This window comes from Hipposideros armiger, unplaced genomic scaffold (genome assembly GCF_001890085.2).
Source record: "Hipposideros armiger isolate ML-2016 unplaced genomic scaffold, ASM189008v1 scaffold_276, whole genome shotgun sequence".
NCBI lineage: Eukaryota > Metazoa > Chordata > Mammalia > Chiroptera > Hipposideridae > Hipposideros > Hipposideros armiger.
Window position 1 is genome coordinate 2,295,568 of NW_017731626.1, and position 9,149 is coordinate 2,304,716.

Sequence of the window (9,149 nt, forward strand, 5' to 3'; positions counted from 1 at the left end):
AGAGGGCAGTGTCACTGGCCCTCATATGTGGGATCCGAACCGGGGCCCTCTGGCGTCCCAAGCCAGTTCTTAACCATCGCGCCACTCGGCTGGCCCAAAAAAGCCTGATTTTTAAAAAGTGACTTATATTGTAAAAAAATGAGACCCTATAAAAAAAATAAAGTACTGATATTCCTGTTAGTCCAAGAATGTCGAAAATTAGAGACGTTCAGTTTGTCTTAATCTTAAAATAACTTTGTGACATTTCAAAATGGAAAAAAACCAAAATCTTTCAGTTAACTTTCTAGAAAAGGGAATATTCTACTCACTAAAACTCTTTCACAATAAATTTAATTCATAGAAAGACTTTTGTTTTGCCCATGAAAAATTAACTGCTGTGGGAAGTGCCTTCCCACTCTAAACAACTATATATCCATGCAAAATGCATTTAAACACTGTTTCAGGGAGGGTCAGCTGAGTGGCTCAGTTGGTTAAGAGCTTGCTTAAGAGTGAGAGCTCTGAGCAACAGTGGTTCGAGTGCCGGCCCAAGCTGAGCTGCCGCTGAACTTCCAACAGGTGGCAGGATGGCTCAGCTAAAAAAACAAAAAACAAAACAAAACAGAAAAACTGTTTCAGAGAGCGAAGGACTATGGTCCCTGAGAAACGGAAAAACAAACGAGGGGCACCCTGTGATAACCCAGGCTTACTGCCTAGAGGTAGCTTGTAGGCCACAGCATAAAGAGAAATAATCTAAATAAAGTCCGGCAGTGGTCACTGACTAAGACAACAAACTGGAGTTTTAGAAGAATTGGATATCTAGACTTTGCAGGCTAGATTACTAGAGATCTGCATAGGAGTTCCTAGAGTCCAGCTGAGTACTGATCTATCTATGAGGTCAGGGAAAGAACTACTGAAAAGCAGTAAGGGCAAAACAATTACTGGGGCTCGCACAGAGTTAGGAATAGTTTCCTTTTCCACCTAGTAAAATGTAGAAACCTTGTTATGCACAGGGCATCAAGTAGAGTTCTCTGAAGGGGACACACCTTAGTAGTGGAACTAAAATAGCCCTAGACTAAAGCCTGCTCTGAACCAGCCAAAAAAAAGCTTAACATCAAGACTCAGAATGATCAAACTGATTCAAATAACTTAATTTTGTTCAACGCTCTTTCAAATGTCTTTCAGCACTCAACAACTTAAAACTCACAATGACTGGCTGGCATTTGATCAAAAATTACCTGGCATGCAAAAAATATAAAGCATAGTCAGGACAAAAATCTTTCAATAAAAATAGATTCAGGAAGGACAGAGATGATTAATTAGCATAGATGTGCTTTATAAAAAGACCCAAAAGAAACTTCTAGACATTAAAAACAAAGTATCAAAAATGAAAATGTACTGGATGGAAATAAAAGATTAGATACTGCAGAAGAAACAATCAGGAATTGAAATATAGCAATAAAATTTATCCAAAATTAGGCAGAGAGAGGAAAAACAGACTGATAAAACTCAGTGATCTGTGGGTCAATATCAAGCAATTTAACATATGTAAAATTAGAGTTCCAAAATGAAGAGGAGGAGGTACAAAAAATATTTGTAGAATAATGCAAAATTTTTCCCAAATGTCATGAAAATATACTCACAGATCCAAGGAACTCAATGAAATCCAACCAGAATAAACACACACACCACACACTCACACACACAAAGCACAGCACATGAGAATGAAATTACTGACACCAGTGATAAAACCTTCAAAGCAGCCAGAGAGAAAATATGCAATCTGTACATAGGAACAAAACTTAGAATTATAAGAGACTTTTCATAAGAACCATGGTAATCAAAAGACAATAGAACAAAAATATTAAAGGACTAAAAGAAAAAAAAACTTGATAATCTAGAATTCTACACCCAGTGAAAATATCATTAAAATTTAAGTCCAAATAAATATTTTCTCAGACCAAAAAAAAAAAATTGAGAGAATTCATTAGCAGCAGACCTGCACTATGAGAAACATTAAAGGAAGTTCATCAAGAAGAAGGAAAATGTTTCCAGATGGAGATTTGGATCTACACAAAGTTATGAAGAGTAATGGAAGTGTATATTTAGGTAAATATAGGACATTTGTTCTCATTTTGAAATCTCTTTAAAGATAATTATTTAAAATTATATTTAAAGATAATGTTTTAAGCAAAAATAATAATAGTGCACTGCACAATTCAGAGCATATGTAGAAGTAAAATGTATTATAACAACAGTACAAAAGACAAGAGGAGAAATATAGGAGTATATTGTTATAAGGTTTTTACATGTGAAGTAGCATGACATTATTTGACAGTAGACTGAAAAATTAAAACCATGTATTTTAAAACCTAGAGCAACTACAAAAGAAAAAATAAGGAAAGAAAGAAAAACTGTATAGCCAGTAAGATAATAGTGAAGATAAAATGAAATCATAAAAATATTCAAAAAGTCGACAATAAAAGTGAAGAAAGGAGGGCACCAGCTCTGCCACCACCTCTTCCACCTCCACTGCCGGCACGGCAGGGAAGGGCAAAGGCAAAGGGCGTCCGGGGATTCGGCCATGAAGCGAGTGCAGATAGATGGCTTGGTGGTATTAAAGATAATCAAACATTATCAAGAAGAAGGACAAGGAACTGAGGTGGTTCAAGCAGTGCTTTTGGGCCTGGTTGTAGAAGATCGGCTTGAAATTACCAACTGCTTCCCTTTCCCACAGCGCACAGAGGACGATGCTGACTGACGAAGTCCAGGATCAGATGGAAATGATGAGAAGCCTTCGCCATGTAAACATCGACCATCTCCACATGGGCTGGTACCAGTCCACATACTACTGCTCGTTCGTCAGCCAGGCAGGCCTGGATTCTCAGTTCAGTTACCAGCATGCCATGGAAGAATCTGTCTTCTCATTTATGAGCCCATAAAAATTGCGCAAGTGTCTCTCTCACTGAAGGCATACAGACTGACTCCTAAACTGATAGAAGTTTGTAAAGAGAAGGATTTTTCTCCTGAAGCATTAAAAAAGGGAAATATCACGTTTGAGCACGTTTGAAGAAGTGCCGATTGTAATGAAAAGTTCACATCTGATCAACGTCCTAATTGGGAGCTCCAGAAGTCAGCCGTAGTAGATAAACATGAATTCCTCAGTCTTGCTAGCAGCAATCATTTGGGAAAGAACCTACAGTTGCTGATGGACAGAGTGGATGAAATGAGCCAAGATATAGTGAAATACAACACATACATGAGGAACATGAGGAACAGCAGCAGCAGAAACACCAGTATCAGCAGAGTCGCCAGCAGGGGAACATGCAGCGCCAGAGCCAAGGAGAACCCCCACTTCCTGAGGAGGATCTGTCCAAACTCTTCAAGCTACACCAGACCCGGGCCAGGATGGAGTCTCTGCTCATTGCAGGCCAGATTAATACTTACTGCCTGAACATCAAGGAGTTCACTGCCCCAAAACTTAGGCAAACTCTTCATGGCCCAGGCTCTTCAAGAATACCACTAAGAAAAAGACATTTCTGGGAAAGGAATTACATGGACTCTTGAGATTACTTTGGGGCAACTCTTGGAAGAAATATATTTGCATATTGAAAAGTCTTTCCAGCCAATAATAAAATATAAATTTAAAAAAAAGAGAAGAAAGGAAATAACAAACATATGGGACAAAACAAAAACAAAAACAACAAAATAGCAAGGTAGCTCTCTGCCCAACCATGTAAATGTAAATGGTCTAAACCTCCAATTAAAACACTGTGTTTGTCAAACTAGATAAAAATGCAAACTCAATCATATGTTGTCGACAAGAAACCCACTTTAAATATAAAAATACAAGAAGCTTAAAAAAAAAGTATGGAAAGAGATACTACACAAGCCCTGATCAAAATAAAGCTGAAGTGGCTATTTTAACATTAGATTACACAGACTTCAAAACAAGCAATAAGCAAGGGATAAAGATGGATGTTTCATAGATTAAGGGATTAATTAATCAAGAAAGCATTACAACCCTAAATATACATGCAAGTAAAATAGAAACTCAAAATACGTGAAGCCAAAGACTAATAGTAGTAAAAGAAGAAATAGACAAAGCCACAATTTTAGAGACGTCAACATTTGTCTCTTAGTAAATGATAGAAAAAGTAAACAGAAAGCCACAAGAAGCATATATAAGACTTGAACTACACTCTCCACCACATTGACCTAATTAACAATAATGGAACAGTCTATCTAAAAATAGAATACTTTTTTTCAAGTGTACTTAAAACATTCACCAGAATAAACCACATATTATGCCATTAAAAAGGCTCAGTAAATGTAATAGGATTAAGATCATACAAAGTGTGGCTTCTGACAACAACGGATTTGAATTAGAAATCAGTTTTTTAAAATTTGGAAATCCCCAAGTAATTGAAAATTAAACAACAGACTTCTAAATAGCACATGGATCAAAGAAGAAATGATAAGGGAAATTTAAAAAATATTTTCAATTGAATGAAAATAAAAATAGAACATATCAAAAGTTACAGATGAAGCTAAAGCAATCTTTAAAAGGAAAATGATAGCATTAAATGCCTATATTAAAAAAAGAAGAGTCTCAATTCAATAATCTAAGCTTCTTCCTTCAATAAAAAATAATATGAAGAAAAGAAATTAAACCTAATGGAAGCTGGAGGAAGGGAATAACAAGATCAGAGCAGAAAACAGGAAAATAAGATCAATGAAACCAAAAGATGTTTTTTTGAAAATATCAATAAAATTGGTAAACTTCTAACCATGAGAGAAGATTAAAATAATAATAAGGAACTATTATAACCAACTTTATAGCAACAAATTCATCAATTTAGATGAAATGACATTTTCTTTAAAGACACAAACTACCAAAGGCCCCTTATATAGATAATCTGAATAGCATGATATCTATTAAAGAAATTTAAGTTTTAGATAACCTTTCCACAAGGAAAACTCCAGGCCCAGATGGCTTCACTGGTGAATTCCACCAAACATTTAAGAAAGAAATAATACTAACTCAACGCAGACTCTTCCATAAAATAGAAGAGAGTGGACCACATCCTTAATCATCTTATGATAATGATTACTTTGATTTCAACACCAGAACAAAACAAGAAAACTGCAAACCAATTCCTTCAGCAAACTGAATCCAGCAATATAAAAAGAGTAATACATCATGACAAAGAGAGTTGATTTAATATTCAAATATCAACCAATATAATTCACCATATTAATAATAGAGGAAAATCATATGATAATCTCATAGATGTAGTCAAAGTATTTGATACAGTTTGATATCCATTCATGATTTTTAAAAAAAAAAACCTCTCAGAAAACTATAAATAGAAGGGAATGTCCTCAACTGCATACAGAGCATCTATGAAAAACCTACAGCAAGTATCAAACCTACTGGTGGGAAATTGAATGTTTTCCCCATATCAGGAAGAAAGTGAGGATGTTCACTCTCACATTTCTATTCAACATTTTATGGAGGGCCTAGACAGTGCAATAATGCAAGAAGACTAAATAAAAGCAAGCTAATTGAAAGGAAAAAGTACAACTGCCTTTATTCACAGATGACATGATAATATACATAGTAAATATAGAAATCTATATAAAAGCTACTAGAATAATGTGAGGTTAGCAAGGTTGCAGAATATAATGTCATTATAGAACTATTGTCTTTCTATATACTAGCAACAAACAATTGAAAATTTAAATTAAAAATAATAATGCCAGGGGCCAGCCGCGTAGCTCAGTTGGTTAAGAGCGCGAGCTCTGAGCAGCAGGTCGCCGGTTCAATTTCCACATGGGCCAGAGAGCTGCATCCGAGCTGAACTGCCACTGAGCTGCCAACAGTTGGCAGGATGGCTCAGCTGGTGAGAGCATGTGCTCCTAACAACAAGGTTATAGGTTCGACTCCTGCATGGGATGGTGGGCTACTCCCACCCACAACTAAGACTGAACACGGCATCTTGAGCTGAGCAACCCTGAGCTGCTGATGGGCAGCTGAATGGTGACTGAACTTGGAGCTGAGCTAGCTGCGTCCTCCACAACTAAGATTGAAGGACAATAACTTGGTTGTTCCCCTTCCCCAATTCCCCAACACTGTTCCCCTTCCCTGATTCCCCAATTCCACAATAAAAAAATCTTAAATAATAATAATAATAATTAATAATACCATGTATAATAGAATAAAAACAAGAATTTCTTGGGGATGAATTTACTAAAATATTAAAAATCTGTTTACCTCACTACCAAACATTGTTGAATAAAATTAAAGAAGATGGAAACTTCTTTAGTTTAGGAACAGAGAGGCCAAGTAAATTGCCCAGCTAGTAAGTGGCAAAGCTGTAATTTAAACCCAGAAAGAACTGACATTCTAGCTACGCTGCCCAATATAGTAGCCACTAGCCACATGTTGCTACAAGCACTTGAAATGTGGTTAGTCTGAATTGAGGTATGTTGAAAATGTAAAATATACCCCAGATTTTAAATAATCAATATGAAAAAAAATGTAAAATGCTGCATTATAATTTAAAATATTGATTACAGGTAGAAATGATAACATTTTAGATATATTGGGTTAAAATAAATTATTGAATTAAGTTTACCTGTTTTTGTTTTTTTAAATGTGGCTACTAGAGCATTCAAAATGACATATGTGGCTAACACTATATTTTTATTGGACAGCACTGCTCTAGATTCTGAGAATTTAACTATCACATTCTACTGCTTCGGTGAGAAAGAGACTTACGAGCAATTAGGAGATGAAATACAAGTGGTAACGTAGAAGTTTGAACAAAGTATTATGGGGGTAAAAGAAGAAAATAATCAGTTCTAGCAGGGATAAAGACCCTGGAGAAGGTGTCTCAGAGGCGGCATTTGAGCTGGGCGCATCTAACAAGGAACCTATCCAGTCACCATGTTTCACATTTGTGCAGCATTTTACGTTTCACAAAGTGATTTCATATAAATGAATGAATTTCCTGTGTACACACACACATACACAGTGAACAATAGGCAGGGCAGATATTAATGTCCCTGTGTCACAAGCAGAAACTGAGTCTGAGAGATGAAATTACTTGCCCGAGTTTACTTCTGTTGGTTAAGTAGCAGAGCTGGGAGTTTAACCCAGGTCTTTTGAGCCCAAGATCATGGAATTGTCTACCATATCATGGTTGCCTTGAGGTGACTTAGAAACAATTTCAAAGACAGAGAGCAAAATTATATGGGAGATGGGGTGGAGAAAGTGCTATCCTAGAGCCAGCTTTCACCAGTTCATAGAAGTCAGTTGTGCTCATGCTTCCCAACTGATGTCGTGTGGCTTGAAATCAGCTCTGGTGGGAGTATTTACACTGCAGAAATTCGCAAATACCACAAATAAAGGCTTTTCTCCTTCCAGAGCCAGTTTCCCAGCACACCACAGACAGGACAGCAGGGGGTTTAGTGGCCAGCTCTAGTGGGAAGAACCTGTTAGAGCCCCAGCTCAGTCACTGACTGTGTGAGCTTAGGCAAATCACATAACCTCTCTGGGTCTTAGCAGTTTCCACCATGACTAGGGATACTTCCATTTCAACTATAAAATAGAAGTCAAATCTCAAATTCTGGAAGCAGAGAGCCTTGAGCTCCCAATCCACAATTTGCAGGAACTTGGAGTTTCCTAAGCTCTCTCCCAACCTTTTTTTCTTTATCTTTAAAACAAGAGTGATAGCAGAGACTACCCCAAAAGTACTTGTTTATCGGAGTTTTATCGATAGACATTTACAGTAGTACTGGAATTTAAAATGGAGAAAATTTAAAAATATTTATTAATTCATTTAAAAATAAATCCATTATATGTACACATGAATAACTCATTTTTAATGAAAAAAACTTCATTTTCTTTTCTTTTTTTTTTTTTTTAGCTGAGCCATCCTGCCACCTGTTGGCAGCTCAGTGACTGCTCACCTCGGGCCGGGAATCGAACTGCTGTTGCTCAGAGCTCGCACTCTTGAGCCAGCTCTTAACCAACTGAGCCACTCGGCCGGCCCTAATAACTACATTTTCTAAAACAAAACATTTAATCAGAATAATATCATTGTTTTACATTTTTGCAAATTTATTTAATATCTGGCTTAATAGAAGACAACTGGATTCTCCTGTTTCTGTATTCGATACGTTTTAAAAAGCACATGTCATGGTGCTTCTGGAAAAATCTACTGTACACTAGTAAAAGAATAAGAGTTAAAAAAAGATAAATAATGTCTCAGTATTATTATGAAGATCACTCAAACCTCATGGAACCCATGTAAGTCTCTTAGAGAACTCCTGGGTCCCAGAACTACACTTTCAGAACTGCTGGCCTAATTCAAAGTATTCAGTGGCTGTTAACCATTTTGATTCATAGATTCCATTATCTATGGGTTATTGTGAGGGTCAAAAGAGAGAATGTAGTTTTTAAAAAACTGAAATTGTGAAGAGCTTCCAACATGGAAAAACTTCAATCTGAAAATTTGGTGCCTATTTTTGAGTCTTTTCTTTCACCAGTGGACATTTAAACTCCTGAAATTAATTTATCAGAGCCCTGCTTTGCTATTTAATGACCTAGGACAGAATTGGTACTCAGAAATGCTTATAGACAGAAGGAAAGGAATGAGGGAGAAAGAATAGGAGGAAGAGAGGGAGGGAGGGAAGAAGGAAGGGAGGGGATGCAAGCTGCCCTCCTTCTAAGATATCTTAGAGGCTTAGGAATACGCTGATGGAGACATTACTTTAGCTCCGCATCCTAAGATTGGTAGGCTCTAAAAGCCTTGATAAGTATCCCCACTAGTGTACAATCACCAAACCAATACAATCACCAGGAAAGGAAAGGAAATTCCTTGGGACCCAAAGCCCAAGAGCTATCCAATTGGCCTTTCATGAGTACGGGACCAATGTGAGTGCTTGTCCTAGTAAGAAAAAAATGGAAGGAATAGGCAAGATTTTTAGTGTGAAAGCTGCTCAGGATCTCATGACAATAGGAAAAGTATATTAGCCATGACCCTTTAAGAACTTAGTTCAAACAGGTTTAAGGGAAAAGTAAAAGTACTGGTTCACAAAAAGTCCATGGCTCACACAAAAAGAGGGTTTCATCTCTCCTCCTCCTGTTCTCTCCCTCCCTCCCT

The 9,149-nt window shown here is 36.8% G+C and overlaps 1 pseudogene; it reads left to right on the top strand.

The window, feature by feature from the left end:
• Positions 1 to 3,502, top strand: part of LOC109390688 (eukaryotic translation initiation factor 3 subunit H pseudogene) — a 67,249-nt pseudogene extending 63,747 nt beyond the window's left edge.
• Positions 3,503 to 9,149: the final 5,647 nt, after the last annotated feature.